We start from the raw sequence: 17,828 nt of genomic DNA, 5'->3' as shown, positions 1-17,828 counted from the left end.
ACTAAATGAGAAATTAAAAAAAAAAATCAAAGATAGCAAAATACCGACTTTATTGCTGATAAAGATAAATTGGAGAATACATCTTGGGAATATGGTACAATTCTACCTTTCATGGCTAAGTCTTTCTCATTTGTCTTATTTATTCTAAAGATTTTCATTGTTGATATTTTGTTAATTTTGATAATTAAAACAAAATTTTTAAGGAAGAAATAAAAAGACCTCCTAATGTACCACAAAAACCAAAACAAAAAATAACTTGGCCTGATTTTCAAGGTGAATACCTGTATATGGCCCCAATCTACCTTTCCAGTTTTATTCTTGACACATTTAGTTCCAGCCAAACTCTATGGATGAAAAATAGTACATTTTTCCATCACTACATCCTTATACCATTCTGTAGCACTTATCCTATTAGTTTACTATCATTACTTCACGAAAGTGTAAGTTGTCTTATTCACTATTGTATCCCAGTGCCTTGGTAAACAGTAGATACTTAAACATAAAGAACAAATATTAAGTAAAAGAATGAAAGAATGAACAGACCCCCTACTCCTCACCTGTATGTTTACATGTTCAAACCCTTTTCTCCTACAGGGCTCAGCTCAACTCAGCCTTTCTGCAAACTTCCCTGATGACATCCCAAGCAGATGTCATTAGGCTTTCTCTTCCTTCTATTCTTCATCCCCTGGACTCATGTTCCTAAAAGATGTAATTCAGAGGAAGCTCTGGCTAAATGCACAGTTTTAATTCCTAGAGAATGAATTTTTGTGGCTCTTCCTATCCTAGTGATCTGAATGCTAGAGAAAAAAGCCCTGTTTCTTCTCCACCGAGGTTTTTTTTTCCCTTTTTTATTTTTATTTTTTTAATTTTTAACATCTTTATTGGAGTATAATTGCTTTACAATGGTGTGTTAGTTTCTGCTTTATAACAAAGTGAATCAGCTATACATATACATATATCCCCATATCTCCTCCCTCTTGCGTCTCCCTCCCACCCTCTCTATCCCACCCCTCTGGGTGGAGCTCATACAGCCGCCTTCCCAAGTCATCAGGTCCTTACTGCTTCTCCTTTGAACCCTATTCAGTTCGTTCTAGTTATCCAAGATTGAAAGTGCCCTACAAGCAAAAGACCCTTTGCATTTTGGGGGGCGGGGAGGGGGCGCTGTTGGAAGAGGCAGGGTGTGGAAGAAGAGGAAAAGGCAGAGACCCTTCTTTTTACCCTCCTTCTCCCCACCCCACCTTAACCCGCAGGAGTCTTGAGAGCCACTCCTAGAAGGTACTTAAGCAGCCCAGTATAGGCTGGCTATCTCTTCACTCCAGCCTTTTAACATTGGTTGACCAATAAGTCATGGTGTTTACTGAATATGTGTGATGTTTCAGATTTTTGGTGTTCTCTACAGTAGTTCCTCTCTCCTCACTGTCCTTTATTTGATAGACTTATAGTCAGTCCTCAGTATCCACAGGTCTGCATCCACGGATCAAAATATTTAGAAAAAAAAATTCAGAAAGTTCCAAAAAGCAAAACTTGAATTTGCTATAGTCCAGCAACTGTTTACATAGCATTTACATTATATTAGGTATTAGAAGTAATCTAGAGATGATTTAAAGTATATGGGAGGATGTGTGTAGGTTATATGCAGATACTGTGCCATTTTATATAAGGCACTTGAGCATCCTTGGATTTTGGTATCCATGGGGGTCCTGGAACCAATCCCTTGCACATAGCAACAGACGACTGTACTGGCATCCCCTACCTGGGTGGCTAGTATGGGGAATGCATAATGTCAGGCCGCCATCTCCCTGCTCCAAGTTCTAATATCTGTTTACCTCTGCTATGACACATACCACTGCTCTTTATATTATGGTTGTTTGTATACTTGTCTTACCTCCTGTATTAGATTGTAAGCTTTTGAGGGTCAGAGACTGAGTCTTACACATCTTTATATCCTTACGCTTTCTTGTACAAAGTGCTCAGTAAATGTTTGGTGAATAAGTGGCTAGATCGGTGCTGTCCAACATGGTAGCCACAAGCCACGTGTGGATTTTAAAATTTTAAATTAACTAAAATTAAATAAAATGAAAAATTCTGTTCCTCAGTCATACTAGCCACATTTCAAATACTCAAAAGCCACATGTGGCTCGTGCCTCCCATATTGGACAGGACAGGGCAAAATGGTTGTCTCGGAAGATTCAAAGATGTGATAGAGACCCAAACTTGGTCAGTGGAAAAAAAAAAAAAAAAGAAGTACAAAGAAAGGCATATTCTTGATTATCCTCTTAGGCTCTTTTGTAGCTGTCAAGCCTCTTTTGTTTAGAGCTAGAGATTTACCACAGATGCTGTTCTTAAACTAATTTGTGGTACTGGGAGGGGCATATTTTAATGCCTTGGGAATCTCAAAAGCTCAGAGCTTCTGAATTACTAGTGTCTAACCAATTGGAGCTGGACTGGCTGAGAGGAAGGCACTTTTAAGGCAGATCCTAGTGTTACCATTTTATTTTCTGAGATATGCTCATGACTAGATACTGGGGAGAGGTCTTGCTTCTCTACACTTACCTAGCCGCCAGCCCCCCACCTGCTTGGCTGGCAGTTCTGACTTGGCTTATAGAGCTGCTATAGCCCTGGGGAACAGAGCCAAACATGCGGAAGTGGTTACATGTACCAGCTCCCAGGGAAGCTGTGGGCTAGCAGGGGGAGTGGGTGGGGTCCTGCCTGATGGCTTTTCAAAGAAGCCAAATCTTTGAAGTTTTGTTTTAGCAGCTGCCAGGTATGCTGTTTCAGCACTTCACAGACTCTCTCACTGTGTTCCCATATCACATTTTTTCTTTACTATATGTGCATAGTATACACAATGGAGCTTGGTTGTTGGGAGGGTAAATATAAAATTGTGGAGTAAGGTGCTAAACACAACCCTCTTTTTCTGTGACTCTGCTGTGAAATAGCCACTTTTAATGCTCCCTTTTCCCTTCTCAGCTCTGATCTTTTCTGATCACCTGCCAAAGGAGAGGCAAACAGAGTCCTCTTCTATTTGGGAAAATAGTAAGTTTTGAAAAACTGGAGCTCCTGCATTTCTCTGATGAATTAGAGCATCATCCCGAGAATAGAACATCACCCTTTTCCAAAAGAACAGTTGATACCCCCCAACAAGCAACCCTGATACTTTCAGACTTGGAGTAAATTTCTGGAATGTAGATCTTGTGCACCACTGGATCCTCCGCATTTAGGGCAGTGTCAACCATAAATATCTGTTAAATGATTGCACTTGCAGCTGCTAAGCTAGTGGGGGGAAGGACTGGGTAGGTAAAGCACCCCTCTAAAGCCCACACTCCGAGCTTTCTCTGCTTCCTTGCTTCTCTGCTTAAATAGTCCCTTTCTCCCATCCAGTCTACAGTTAGCTCAGACCTTTTCCAGCTGCCCCCAAATTTGCTCCTTCCTCAGAACTCCACTCTTTTTTGAGTATAGTATATACTCCCCTGAGTAATCATCTTCTATGCCCTTGTTCTTGAGCTCCTGAACTGTAAGTCTGTTAAAGGCACAGGCTATGTTTTATTCCTACCCAAAGAACCCTGGACCGGGAACAGGAAGACCTAGGTGCCAATCCCAGGTCCACCTGGAACTTCCTGACTGGAGGTAAATCATTTGACTGAACTTAAGCCTAATTTTGCCAGTTGGGAAGCCAGGGTGCTCGGATTGTCATGGGAGTTCAGTGAGATCATCTACATGAACATGCTTTGTAAACTACTAGGTTTGTAGACACGACTAGGTCTTTTCAGTATTAATAATACTTATTATCACTATAAAATAGTAATGTTTGTTTACGCTGCTGATGATACAGAGACTAATCTCTCCCAGAGTTGAGGTAAATCACAAGCTCAATCCCACATTACTCAGCTTGGCACAGGTTTAAAGCATTAAATGGTCCATTCCAGGCACTCTCTGTCATCACCTCTCTTTCAGTCTGCAGGTTCTTCCTTTCAGACCTGTGGGGTCATTGTTTTTCTTACTAGTCTCCCCCTTTTTCTCCTCAGGCTCAGGCTGAGCTCTCTCTCTTTTAACCCCCTCAGTTCTTAAAGAAGCAAAGTCATCCCATCCCATTTCCCAGTTTTGGCTGGAATTGCCTTGCTGATGGATCCTTCTCTCCTCGGTGTGGCCATCCGCTTCCCATCGCTCTGCCCATCAACAGCACTGGGCCCCGTCATCCCCCTCCCCCTGTCCAGCCCCCCATCTTCATCCTCAGCTTGGCTCAGCACCCCTTCCTGTTTTCCTCTCCCTTCCCTTGCTTTTCTGCCAGGCTATATCCTTTTAATCCTTCCTTTCCATTTATCTCATCCTGCATTTTCTTTCTTTCTCTAGGCTCAGACCTTTCATCCAGAAAGGATGTTCCCCCTTTTAAGACTCTGTTTGGTGCATTTGCATGTACCTCTCACCCTGTCCCTATCACCTTAAGGCATCTCCTTCTCAGAGGAAAGTAGATTAAAAAAACACTGCCATTTTTTTTTGTTCTATCATGGCTTCAGGAGGTCCAAATTCTTTTACTTTAAAATATCCACGCTCTCACATTTAAATGTTGTGACCTAGTGTTTGAGAGCAGGTATTCTATAGAGGCACCAATTGGGATCCCTCCCCTTTTCAGCCACTTACTAGCTATGTTGCTTAGGGCAAGTTCTTTGAACCTACTGTACTTATGCCTAAGTGAGGATAAAATGCCTAATTCCTAGGGATGTCCTAAGGAGCAAATGAAAGTTAAATGACATAGGAAAGCATTTTTACAGGGCCTGCCTCTGTAAATGAGAATTACTGAAAACCTGTCCACATCATCTATCCATACCCTGTTTTACAGGTATGAAAAATTGAGACCTAGAGAAGTTAAGTGGATTGTGCAAATTCTCATGCCTACCTGGTGGTAAAGCAAGGATGAGAACCTACTTCTAATTCTCAGCCTGATGAATTTTCCATTTGATTCCTCTAACTTCTCAAAGGGTTATTTGTTCTAGCTTCTCTTCTTCAGGTGGAACATAGGACTACTCCAGAGAGGGGAGTGTTCATTTCTTCATGCATTTGTTCATTCAGCAAACACTGCATGACTGTGACATTGCCAGGCTTTGAGTGGACAAAGACCAGAAGGATGACCAGCCTTAAATGGTTGGTCCAGTGAGTAAGAAATAGTCGCTGTGAAGAATGCCAGTGAAAGGCATCTTGGGACTTCGAGGAATAAGCTCTATCAGAGGAAGACCAGAGTAGACTTTGCAGAGGATGGATTATTGTTTTTTAACTAAGTGAGCATCGCAGAGCCTTGTGTGAAGGCAGGGAGGTATGGAAGAGCATGCCTGAGTGCACCATTGTGGGAGCATGGCGTGCACGTAGGGGAGGGTTGAGGATGAGATGGAAAAGTTCAAGTGCCTGATATGCCATGTTAAGGGGATTTTATCCCATTATCTGCCCTTTTAATTAATGTCAACCAAAGAATTCAGCAGAGTTTTTTGAGTTTTGGGTTTTTTTTTTTTTTTTTTTTTTGCGGTATGCGGGCCTCTCACTGTTGTGGCCTCCCCCGTTGCGGAGCACAGGCTCCGGACGCGCAGGCTCCGGACGCGCAGGCTCAGCGGCCATGGCTCACGGGCCCAGCCGCTCCGCGGCATATGGGATCCTCCCAGACCGGGGCACGAACCCGTATCCCCTGCATCGGCAGGCGGACTCTCAACCACTTGCGCCACCAGGGAGGCCCAAGTTTTGGTTTTTTTTTTTTTTTAACATTTCTGGGTTTTCATATATACTACTTCCATTGTCTTTCCCTCCCCCGTTCATATCTGGCAAATTCTTTGTGTCCTTCTGGATCAAGCCCAATTCCGACCCTTACTCTGTGCACCTTCTGCTGCCATCCCACATGGAGGCTGCCTACTTGCCTGTAGCTCTGTCATTTCCATTGTATTACAGATTTTCATTACAGATTTTCCTTCTAAGGACCTCCTTAGAAGTCCGAACTTATACATCTTTATATTCCTATCTCTTAATGTGGCATCTGACACATAGTATCCACTAATTTAATGTATGCCAAGTGAATTTAAATATCTAGATTCATAATCACAGAGCAGACTTCCACCTAGGCAGCTCTTTTACTAATACCTGTCTTGGGTACCACAAAAGTTTTGGTGGATTAGGTTAAGACTTGCTTCTTTAACCAGCCACAACTCAGCGTGCTTGCTGTCTTTAGGATTTGAGCTTTGGCTGCCTCTGGACAAGAACCCTAACACTGAGCTGGTTAAAAACCTGCTGTGGGAGCAGTTGTCACCTGTTTTACACTTGCAACACACTTCCACCTACTAGGATTTTCCTCAACACACTTTAAGGAGTTAAAAGGCTCAAAACAGTACTCAACCAGGTGAATTCCACGCGGTGGAATCAGTTTTAAAGTAGAGTAACGTCTCACAGTGTCCATTAAGCTGCTGCAATTTTACTTCTCACCTGGTCATCCTTCAGGGCTGTGGGGCTGTGTGAGTGGTATTATTTATTTACTGCCCTGATTAGACTCTAATATACTCATGAGGAAAAGTTCCTCTGTAATCTAACAAACACACAGTATCTGTACTTGGCACCAGCTCGAGGTTACATTTCTCCTCTTACTTATTGCAGGTACACTGTGCTGCACACCATGGTGCCAGCTCGGCGTTCATCTGCCAAACAGAGCCGGAACACTGTATTAAAATACGTAGTTAAATATACTTTATATACTACTCATCACACTTTACATGCTTGTGAAGTTTTCTCAGTACAGAATAGTTGAGAATCTCTCTCTTAAGACTTTAATGAAGAGATGCATTGTAATCTAGCAGCACGCCATCATAATAACGTACCCTGACGCATGCTTTGGTAGAATAGCAGGCCACTCTGATAGGATAATGCGTTAAAGCTAATTTCTCTTTTCCTTTTCAAATTTATCTAAATAGTTGCGTAAGTGATCTATTGCTGCCTAATAAATTATCTCAAACTTTCGCAAACAATAAACATTTATTATCTCAGTTTCTGTGGGTCAGGAATCGAGGAGCAGCTTAACTGTGTGGTTCTGCCTCAGGCTCTTTCATGAGGTGACGGTTAAAATGTCAGCCAGAAGGGCTGTAGTCATCTGAAGGCTTGCCTGAGGCCAAAGGATCCACTTCCATGGTGCTCACCCTCACGTGGATGATGAGTTCATGCTGGCTATTGGCAGGAGGCCTCAGTTCTTCAACAGATGGACTTCTCCTTAGGGCTGCCTGTGTGTCCTCATGACATGGCAGCTGGCTTCCCCCAGAATGAGTGACTTAAGAGAAAGACAGAAGCCACGTATCTTTTATGACCTAGCTCAGAAGTCATACACAGTCATTTTTAAAAAATTTTTTAATTGTGAAAAAGTATACATAACATAAAGCTTACCATTTTAAGTGTACAATTCAGTAGCATTAAGTGCATTACATTACTGTGCATCACCACTATCCACTTCAAAACTCTTTTCATCTTGCAAAACCGAAACTGTACCAATTAAAAAATAACTCCCCATTCTCTCTCTGTCAGCCCCTGGCAACCATCCTTCCACTTCCTGTCTCTATAAATTTGACCGCTCTCGGTACCTCCTATGAGTGGAATTATACAATGTGTGTCCTTTTCTGCCTGGCTTATTTCGTTTAGCACAATGTCCTCAAGGTTCATCCATGTTGTAACATGTGTCAGAATTTCCTTTCTTTTAAGGCTGAATAATGTTCCATTGTATGTCTATACCACATTTTGTTTATCCACTCATTTGTCGATGGACACTTGGCTGGCTTCTGCCTTTTGGCTGTTGTGAGTAATGCTGCTGTTAACGAGTGTACAAATAGTTGTTCATGGCCCTACTTTCAGTTCTTCTGGATATATACCCAGAGTGGAATTGCTGAATCATATGATAATTCTGGTTTTTTCTAAGCTTAATTAATTCACTTTTATCTTTCTTGTATAAATACTCTACGTGGTGACCATAGCTGGAGCTTGGGTCTTCTTTGCAGAGACTCTGGTATGGCTCTTTACTAAATGGTCAGTGAATTCCTGATGGGGAGACTTGGTGAACATGGTCTCTTTCTAGAGGTCAAGGTGAGTAGCTGTAAGTCTTGGAGATGGCATCAAAGGTGACAATGGTAAAGTTGCACAGGCTGGCAGTGCAGCCTGCAGACAAGGTGTACTAGTGCTTGATACTGGCCACCAGCTTCTTGAGCACAAGAGCCCAGAGAATGCCAGAGCCTTTGGGGTGGGGATGAGAAACACCGGCACAGAGCCACAGTGGCTGGTCACCTTGCAAAGGACCGTGTGGGGCTTGCTGATCTTGCTTCCTCAGTAGCTTCACTGCCTGGCAACAGGGGAGAGTTTGGCCAGGGTAATGGCCCCGTGGACGGCGGCCGTGGCTGCCTCCTTGGATCGCTTACCCAAATTGACATGGCCCTTGTAGTCCCTAGTGGCAACAGATGCCTTGAACCTGGCCTGCTGGCCAGTGTGGGTCTGCTTTTGCACAGGTGTACTCTTCAAGCTCTCCCTTCAGGGTCAGCCTCAGGAAAACGTCCGTGATTTCAGACTACGTGAGGGACGAGGAGAGAAGAGATGTATTTCCTCCGGGGACTTGGTCTCCATGTCCATGACCAAGCAGCCTGGCTCGGAGACAGGGAGCCACTTCTTGTCCTCAGCCTCCCCTCAACGAGCTCTGTGGCCTTGGCTCCAGCCTGAGCGTAGCTGCAGCGCTGGCACCGGAAGCTGCCCCCCATCCCTCTGTGGAGCTGCTGCGGCCACCTTCTGGTCTCCTGGAACACCAGCATCATCCACCATTTGGTGTCTTCTTGGAGCAGAAAGGCAATTCTATTTTTAATTTTTTGAGGAATCTCCACACTGTTTTCCAGAGTAGCTGTACCATTTAACATTTCCGCCAGCAGTGCACAAGGGTTTCAGTTTCTCCACATCTTCGCCGACACTTTTTTTTTTTATAGTAGCCATCCTGATGGGTGTGAGGTGGTATCTCATTGTGGATTTTCATTTGTGTTTCTCTCATGATTAGTGACGTTGAGCATCTTTGCATATGCTTCTTGGCCGTTTGTGTATCTTTTTTAGAGAAATGCCTATTCGGGTCCTTTGCCCATTTTTAAATCGGGTTTGGCTTTTTGTTGTGGAGTTTTAGGAGTTCTGTATGTATTTTGAATATATTTGGATTATCAGACGCATGATTTGAAAATATCTTCTCCCATTCTGTAGGTTGCATTTTTACTCTGTTGATAGTATCCTTGGATGCACAAAAGTTTTTAGTTTCGATGAAGGACAATTTTTTAATTTTTTCTTTTGTTGCCTGTGGCTTTGGCATATATCCAAGAAATCATTGCCAAATCCAATGTTGTGAAGCTTTTTTGCCATTTGTTTTCATTGAAGAGTTTTATAGTTTTAGCTCCTAGGTTTAGGTCTTTCAAACACGCTATCATTTTTGCAATATCCTATTGTTTACACAGGCCAGCTGCATTCAGTGTGGGAGGGGATTACCCAGGATGTGGGGATCATTGGGGGCCATCTTGGAAGCTGGTTCCTATAATCATTCAGGTATATAGTTTTAAAAGTTAAGTAATTCTGTAAAGTTTATAACGAAAATGGGAATCCCCTGCCCCTTCTTCTCCTACTGCTACCCAACCTTAATTTCCACACTCCAGAGATAGCTGCTTTCAACTTTTTTTTTCAGCTGTTTCTTCTGTTACTTGCCTTCATATTTCTAAATCATATGTTTATCTGCCATTTGGGGGCTTTTAATTTTATATATTATTTATTTATTAAATTCCTATCAGAAGGTGGAAGTTGAGCATTCTTGTGCTGCCTCCTCCTGCCCCCACCCCCAACCACACACACACACACGCACACACGCACACACACACACTCTCCCCTTCCTCCCATCCCAGCAGTGAACACATAGTACAATTTGATCAGTGTTTACTGTTTTCATTATCATGACTGGGCCCTTGGAAACTTTGGGGCCTCTCAGAGTCATCATTTCTTCTTTCCTATTGATCCACTTCTCTGTCATTTTGTCTGACTTGGTACCTGTTGCGAAGCTAAGGAATTTTCCAAGTTTCAAATTTCTTGCAGGTTAAGACAGTTTACACAGGGCTATATGAGAGGGGAGGATATGTATATGTATATATATTACTATATATATATACACACATACATGTGTATATTATATATGTTCCTATTTTCTATTGACTGAAATATTTATGTTCATACTTTATAAAAACTAAGTGTACAAGTAACACACACATGTAGCCACGTCATAACATAATCTACCAGGGACTTCCCTGGTGGCGCAGTGGTTAAGAGTCCACCTGCCAATGCAGGGGACACGCGTTCGTGCCCCGGTTTGGGAGGATCCCACATGCCGCGGAGTGGCTGGGCCCATGAGCCATGGCCGCTGAGCCTGCGCGTCCGGAGCCTGTGCTCCGCAACGGGAGAGGCCACAACAGTGAGAGGCCCGCGTACCGCAAAAAAAAAAAATAATAATAATAATAATAATAATAATCTAACAGAAACATATACAGATTATGAGGAGATTAAGTCCCCTCCTCAGAGGTAGCCACAGTTAAAAGGTTGATCTGTATATTTTTCTGTGACTCTTTTTCCTCCCTAATGTCGCCATGTTTCTCTGGTTTGTTTATATAAGCTTATCTTTTTTTCTTTGGCCGGGCCATGCAGCGGGATCTTAGTTCCCTGTCCAGGGATCAAACCTATGCCCCCTGCAGTGGAAGCACAGCATCTTAACCACTGGACTGCCAGGGAAGTCCCTATGTAAGCTTATCTGAATATTCTTAACCACTATGTAGTTTTCCAAAGGATGAATGTACCATAATTTATTTTGCCATTCTCCTATTAAAGAGCACTAAGTTGTATCCAGTTTAGGCATCTGCAGTGAACGCCTTGTACATATATCTTTGTACACATGTGCAAGTATTTCTATGGGATACATTCCAAGAAGTGGAATTCGTTGGATCAAATGATATATACACTTTGAATTTGTATAGATACTGTCAAATTGGCCTCAACAGGGCTGTAAAAGGGCTGTACCTCTACCCCCTCCAATCTGGAGCATGCTCTTTTTTCACACACTTGCCAGCATCTATTGTACTAGACTATCACTTATTCCTTTCCTGCAGATTCTCTCCTGTTTTTTTACTGATGATGAAATTAGGCATAGACCTATCTTCAGATATATTAGTTTAGAGATGCTTTGTTTTCAGGCAAGAATATAACTGAGATGGGGCCAAGAAGCAGGAAGGTAAAAGTATTCTCAGTGGCCTCTTTCTTTTCTTACTATCAATTAAGACCAGGAAGAATCCCTACGTGTTAGCTTCTTTCCCCTACACTGCACTGCTGAAGTGCTTTTCTCTCCTGCTTTTGTTTTTGATTGATTTCATCCAAGAGGCTTACCCTTTCCCCTCCCTCAGTAATGAATAACCAGAAAAGTCACAGAACCCGGCACATTGAGTGAAGGAAGCTTAAGGAAAATATTAAAAAGGAAGAAAAGTGTTTGATGTACTTTTAATATAAAATGTGGAAAAAGTAGAAGAAGAGCGGGGGTTGGGGAAAGAGGGCGGAGAGAGATTATTCACGGTAATGGGAACCAAATGTTGGCCGGGAAAGCTGCAGCATTCTCACACTCTTCCTGTAATGCCATGGCTTTTCAAAGTGATAATAATGGAGCACCAACAGTACAGGACACGCCTTAACCCTTCCATACCTGAACAGCCCCAACTCAGCTTTTCCGAGGTGGTGTCCGCTTTGAAGTCCTGGCACATGGACGATGTCTGTGTCCCGCTTGCCATCAGGGCAACAAGAAGGAAGGTGGAAGCAAGTAGTAGAACAGTAAGGGAGCACTCGCTTGCTGGAACTCCTCACAGTATGCTACTTTTCTCTTTCTGTGTGTTAGGCTTTTCTACTGGACGAGCAGCAGCCTGCTTGACAGTAGCTTGCCAGGTTTGGATGACGATATCTTCTCCCCTTGCTGCCCAGAGCTGATGAGAAAACCCCCATGGGATAGGCAGGCAGTCTCCCTCCATCAGTAATGATCCCACAACATGAAAAGGCCTCCATGGAGACCGAAGTCCCCCCGCCCCGGGTGCCCGTGTGCAAGTACAGGCGCTCCTGTGGAGGCCCCGGCCTTTATTTTCTTGGAAGTCCACGCCTGCCGCTGTGGAATTGAGATGTAAAGACTGTTTGCAGGCAAAGGGCACTCCCTGACCATATGACCGCCAGGTGGTCAAGGACAGGCACTTGCCCCTTGGCCTAGCCATTTCTCTATGGAGGGCGAATGAAAAGGGGTGGAGGAATGGATGCAGTTCCTGCTCCAGCTGGCTTTTACTGCCATCTGGATTCAAATTTTGTTCAGGTGCCTTTAAAAGTCCACTGTGCCTGAGAAATGAACCTTATTTTTTAGGTCCAGTATTCACCATTTCAGAGGTAAGGCAGTGGTAGCAGTAGGGCGGGCGGCACTGCAGGGCAGACAGGTGCTTGGCTCTGCAGGTAGCTGGGCGGCTCCGGACCTCCGCAGCAGCAGTTGTCTCAGCTGTAACACGAGACAACCGTTAGTCTCTGCCTCCTTGGCATGTTAAAGGTTTCAGGGAGTTAAGGCACGGAGAATAGTTAGCACCCCACCTGCCACCTACTCTTCTCTTCTCTTCTCTGTCCGTTGGTACCCTCATATTACCTACAGCTAAAACTGAAACATCTTTTTTTCAAATGTTTTCCAGAATCATCCTTGGGACGATTTTATAGTTTTACGTTTTACATTTAAGCAAACGTTTTGAAGGATCCATTTTGAATTAATTTTTATATGAAGTCTGAGGCTTAGGTGGAGGTTCATTTCTTTTGCCTGTGGATGTACAATTGCTCCAGCACCATTTGTTAACAAACAAATGGCTTTAAACCGGTTATCCTTCCTCCATTGTATTGACTTTTCCAGCTTTGTCAAGTCAGTTGAGCATTTTAGTGTGGGTCTTGGATGATTTTGGTATTCCTAAAACAAAGGTCTATAGAATAATAATTTGTTAGAGACTCTTTAGCGAGGAGTGTTTTAGGTTCTAGTTTTCTTCCTTGTACCTTTGGAATCGTACAGATTTAGGTTCAAAAGTGGCTCTTTCACTTACGGTGAGTGAAGTTAAACCTAAGTCATTTAACCTAAGCCTCAGTTTTCTCATCTCTAAAATGGAATGGTAATGATACCTTTCTCAATGGGTTTCTCTGAGGACTAACCAAGGTAGGGCATATAAAGGGTTTAGCTTGAAATTAGGCATTTGGAAAGCCCTCAAGCTAATGTTGGTGATGGTAGTGAGACTTAGCTATCTCTGTGCTTGGCCATCCTAAGCCACACTCACTCATGCCCCTTGCCTTCCCCAAACCTTAACTTTACCCTTTTCACTATAGTTCATCATGAGCACATGAGTGATTCCAGTTAAAGCTGCTGTGCTGGACCTTACTTAGATGGTGGTTTTGATCCGTAACATTGGTGTTTCTGAATATACGAGAGATCTGTCTTCAGCTGTAATTGCAGACCACCCCCATTGGGTTTCCTGTTGCTTCCTGCTCTGTCATCTGCTCTTCCTTCTACCTGCAGTGTCCTTCCAGTTGTCAAAGTGCTGGTCATCTTTTGTGACCATTTCTACTTTGACGTCTTCCTTGATTTCCCCCATGGGAAGTTGCTCCCCTCTCTTGTCTTCTAAAGCCAGTGTCCTGGTCCCAGCACAGTGGCATACAGAGTATGGGGAGTGGCAGGAGTTCTTTTCTTCATTAAAAAAAAAAAAATACACGTTTTAAAAGTGCATAAATAAATTATATCCAAATATGTTGACGTGAACATTAAATGATAAAAGCAGGATAGCATAATCACAATTGACTATATATTTTCATAGTCAGCATGCATTAATTTTTAAATTGATTTTTATATTGCTTAAAGTGCCCTACAATTTGCTATTAATTCAGAAATATTTCTCCCTTATTTTGAAATGATACGATTCTATTCTGCCATTTGTTAAAGAGAGGAACAAAAGGAAGGGAAGGAGAAAGGGACTAACATTCACTGAGTGCCCAGCTCATACCAGATCCTGTGCTTTGTATGATTTACCCTGTTTACTCCTGAAAACATGGCTGTAACATGGGTATTGTTACCCTCAAGTTCAGATAATGAAATAGCCTTAGAAACGTTAACATTTGAGTTCAGCTTTTTTGACGTGAAAGTTCATGCTCTTTTCACGGCTTGAACGTCCCTACTTGTGGGAAGAGGAAAATCAGTACCAGTCTTTTCACAGTGGCATCCCAGGCTAGTCTAGACCCATTTATTAGTGATGATAACGTGCAAAGGAGAGGTGGAAATATTTCTGAAAATAAACTCTCACTGTTGGAATGTAAGAACCAGTATTTCTGTGAACAAAAGTGAAGAAAAATGTCCCACCATCTATGAACATGTACGTTTTTTTACTTTTATGAGACACTAATGTGCTTTGTGTGTGGGCAGAAAACATCAATAAGACTGAAGCAGCTAACTCTAAATATATGTCTTACATTTACAATTTGGATTCAATTTCTTCTTGCTTTGTACGCTGCCTCTTCTGGATATAACTTAATTTCTGTCACAGATTAGAACCAGCAGGTCAGGCGGATTAGGATGGCTGTTTTGAAGGTGGGTAATTCCATACAAGGGAAATATCGTGACTCTAGGGGATAGAAGTTGTAGGTTTTTTTGGTCCTCTTGGTTTCTTACAATGGCCTGCTCATACAGGTGCTGGTCCACACGTCTTATAAATGTGATTTGTCATTTTGGCTGTGGTTTAACATATGTTCAACAGCTTTGGTATTTTAGAAGAGAACCATTGCTTCTTGGACTTTTGGCTACGATCAAATGTACAAGGGAAGGAACCAGAGTATCATGAAAAGGATGTAAAGAAGAAGAAGTAATAATGAAAGATGTCCCTTTTAGCCTCCAGGCTATTTATGGACTCAGTGTGTGGGGAATCTGGCCATAGACAGACACAGAAATGAATCATCCATTTCTTCATCAGTGTAATCATATATTACACTTCATCAGCAAGTGTAATGTCTGGAATTTGAGCTCTAGAGGTGAAGAGTTTTGTTTGATTCATCCCTAAAATACAAATTCTGTATTCCTATTTTTATTATATTCATACCACAAGTGATTAGCTTCTCCATACCAAGAGAACACAGTTTACCATGTAGGAATATGGCCTGCCTGTTGATTTGTGAGAAATCCAGGTTACATCCCACTGAATCTCAAAAATAAGATGATATATAAGAAACAATTGGGCCTCCCTGGTGGCGCAAGTGGTTGAGAGTCCGCCTGCCGATGCAGGGGATACGGGTTCGTGCCCCGGTCTGGGAGGATCCCATATGCCGCGGAGCGGCTGGGCCCGTGAGCCATGGCCGCTGAGCCTGCGCGTCCGGAGCCTGCGCGTCCGGAGCCTGTGCTCCGCAACGGGGGAGGCCACAACAGTGAGAGGCCCGCGTACCGAAAAAAAAAAAAAAAAAAAAAAAAAAAAAAGAAAGAAAGAAACAATAGTGGGCTTCCCTGGTGGTGCAGTGGTTAAGAATCCGCCTGCCAATGCAGGGGACACGGGTTTGAACCCTGGTCCGGGAAGTTCCCACATGCTGCGGAGCAGCTAAGCCCGTGTGCCGCAACTACTAAGCTGTGTGCCGCAACTGCTGAAGCCCGTGCGCCTAGAGCCTGTGCTCCACAACAAGAGAAGCCACTGCAGTGAGAAGCCTGCGCACCACAACGAAGAGTAGCCCCCGCTCGCCTCAACTAGAGAAAGCCCGCACACAGCAACGGAGACCCAACACAGCCAAAAATAAATTAATTAAATAAATAAAATCTTTTTAAAATGCTTAAAAAAAGAGAGAGAGAAAGAATAGTAACATGCTAATAGTAACATTCAGTGCCTATGATATGCCAGGCCCTAAATGGTTTATGTACCTTAACTCATTTAATAGCTAACTTTTACCTTGTGCCAGCAACTGTTCTCAAAGCTTCACGTGTATTAACTGATTTAGTGCTCCCAGCTGCTCTGTGAGATAAGTACTGTTATCATCCCCATTTTACAGATGAAGAGACTAAGCACAGAGCAATGAAGTGACGTTCCCAAAATGACGCATTGGTGAATGGCAGTTAGGATTCAAACTCAAACAAGTGGTAGCAGAATCCATGCTCTTAACCACTCTGCCGGTGATTCAGTGAGATGCATCAGAATCCCTTGAATGGCTTGTTAAAATAAAGATTGCTGGGCCCAACCTCAGAGGTTCTGATTTCAGTAGGTCTGGGGTGAGGTTCAGTTATTTTCACTTTTAACAAGTTCCCAGGTGATGCTGTGCTGTTGGTCCAGGTACCACACTTTGAGAATCACAGTCCTATGCTATGCTGCCTCTGCTGGGGCTGGAAAGGAATTAGTATTCAGTGCAAGCAGCTGAGGACCAGGATAATGAGTTTCAATGGTCTGATCTTATCAGAGGTGGGTGCCTGTATTTGGTGACAGCTGTGACCTAGAACTGAACCCCTCTAGTAAATCTTTTTTTCTTTTTTTCTTTTTTTTTTTTTACAGGTAAAGCAGATAACTTTTAATGAAATGGGTGAAACCCAAAATAGAAATTATAAGACTTCAAAAGATTTTTTTTTTTTTGCCATCACCTGCCGCACACACACCCCGCTCTCCCCCCTTGGTGTCCATACGTTTTGTGTTTTTTTTTTTCATTTAATTTTATTTATTTTTTTATACAACAGGTTCTTATTAGTCATCACTTTTGTACACATCAGTGTATACATGTGAATCCCAATCGCCCAATTCATCACACCACCACCACCACCACCCCGCCGCTTTTGCCCCTTGGTGTCCATACGTTTGTTCTCTACATCTGTGTCTCACTTTCTGCCCTGCAAACTGGTTCATCTGTACCATTTTTCTAGATTCCACATATATGCGTTAATATACGATATTTGTTTTTCTCTCTCTGACTTACTTCACTCTCTCTGACTTACTTCACTCTGTGTGATAGTCTCTAGATCCATCCACATCTCTACAAATGACCAAATTATGTTCTTTTTATGGCTGAGTAATATTCCATTGTATATATGTACCACATGTTCTTTATCCATTCGTCTGTCGATGGGCAGTTAGGTTGCTTCCGTGACCTGGCTATTGTAAATAGTCCTGCAATGAACATTGGGGTGCATGTGTCTTTTTGAATTATGGTTTTCTCTGGGTATGTGCCCAGTAGTAGGATTGCTGGGTCATATGGTAGTTCTATTTTTAGTTTTTTAAGGAACCTCCATACTGTGCTCCATAGTGGTTGTATCAGTTTACATTCCCACTAACAGTGCAGGAGGGTTCCCTTTTCTCCACACCCTCTCCAGCATTTCTCGTCTGTAGATTTTCTGATGATGCCCATTCTAACCAGTGTGAGGTGATACCTCATTGTAGTTTTGATTTCCATTTGTCTAATAATTAGTGATGTTGAGCAGCTTTTCATGTGCCTCATGACCATTTGTATGTCTTCTTTGGAGAAATGTCTATTAACGTCTTCTGCCTATTTTTTGAAATATTGAGCTGCATGAGCTGTTTATACTTATTGGAGATGAATCCTTTGTTCATTGGTCCATTTGCAAATATTTTCTCCCATTCTGAGGGTTGTCGTTTCTTCTTATTTATGGTTTCCTTTGCTGTGCAAAAGCTTTTAAGTTTCATTAGGTCCCATTTGTGTATATTTGTTTTTATTTCCATTACTCTAGGAGGTGGGTCGACAGGATCTTGCTGTGA

At 42.7% G+C, this 17,828-nt stretch overlaps 1 protein-coding gene and 1 pseudogene across 1 annotated transcript in view; one reads left to right on the top strand and one right to left on the bottom strand.

Moving 5' to 3' along the window:
* TTLL5 (tubulin tyrosine ligase like 5) overlaps positions 1-17,828 on the top strand; it is a 312,098-nt gene that overhangs the window by 171,111 nt on the left and 123,159 nt on the right. The window lies entirely within an intron of this gene.
* Positions 7,966-8,814, bottom strand: LOC132489142 (small ribosomal subunit protein uS5-like; annotated as a pseudogene).

This window comes from Mesoplodon densirostris, chromosome 4, assembly GCF_025265405.1.
Source record: "Mesoplodon densirostris isolate mMesDen1 chromosome 4, mMesDen1 primary haplotype, whole genome shotgun sequence".
NCBI classification, from domain to species: Eukaryota; Metazoa; Chordata; class Mammalia; order Artiodactyla; family Ziphiidae; genus Mesoplodon; species Mesoplodon densirostris.
This window is presented reverse-complemented; position numbering and strand designations above follow the sequence as displayed.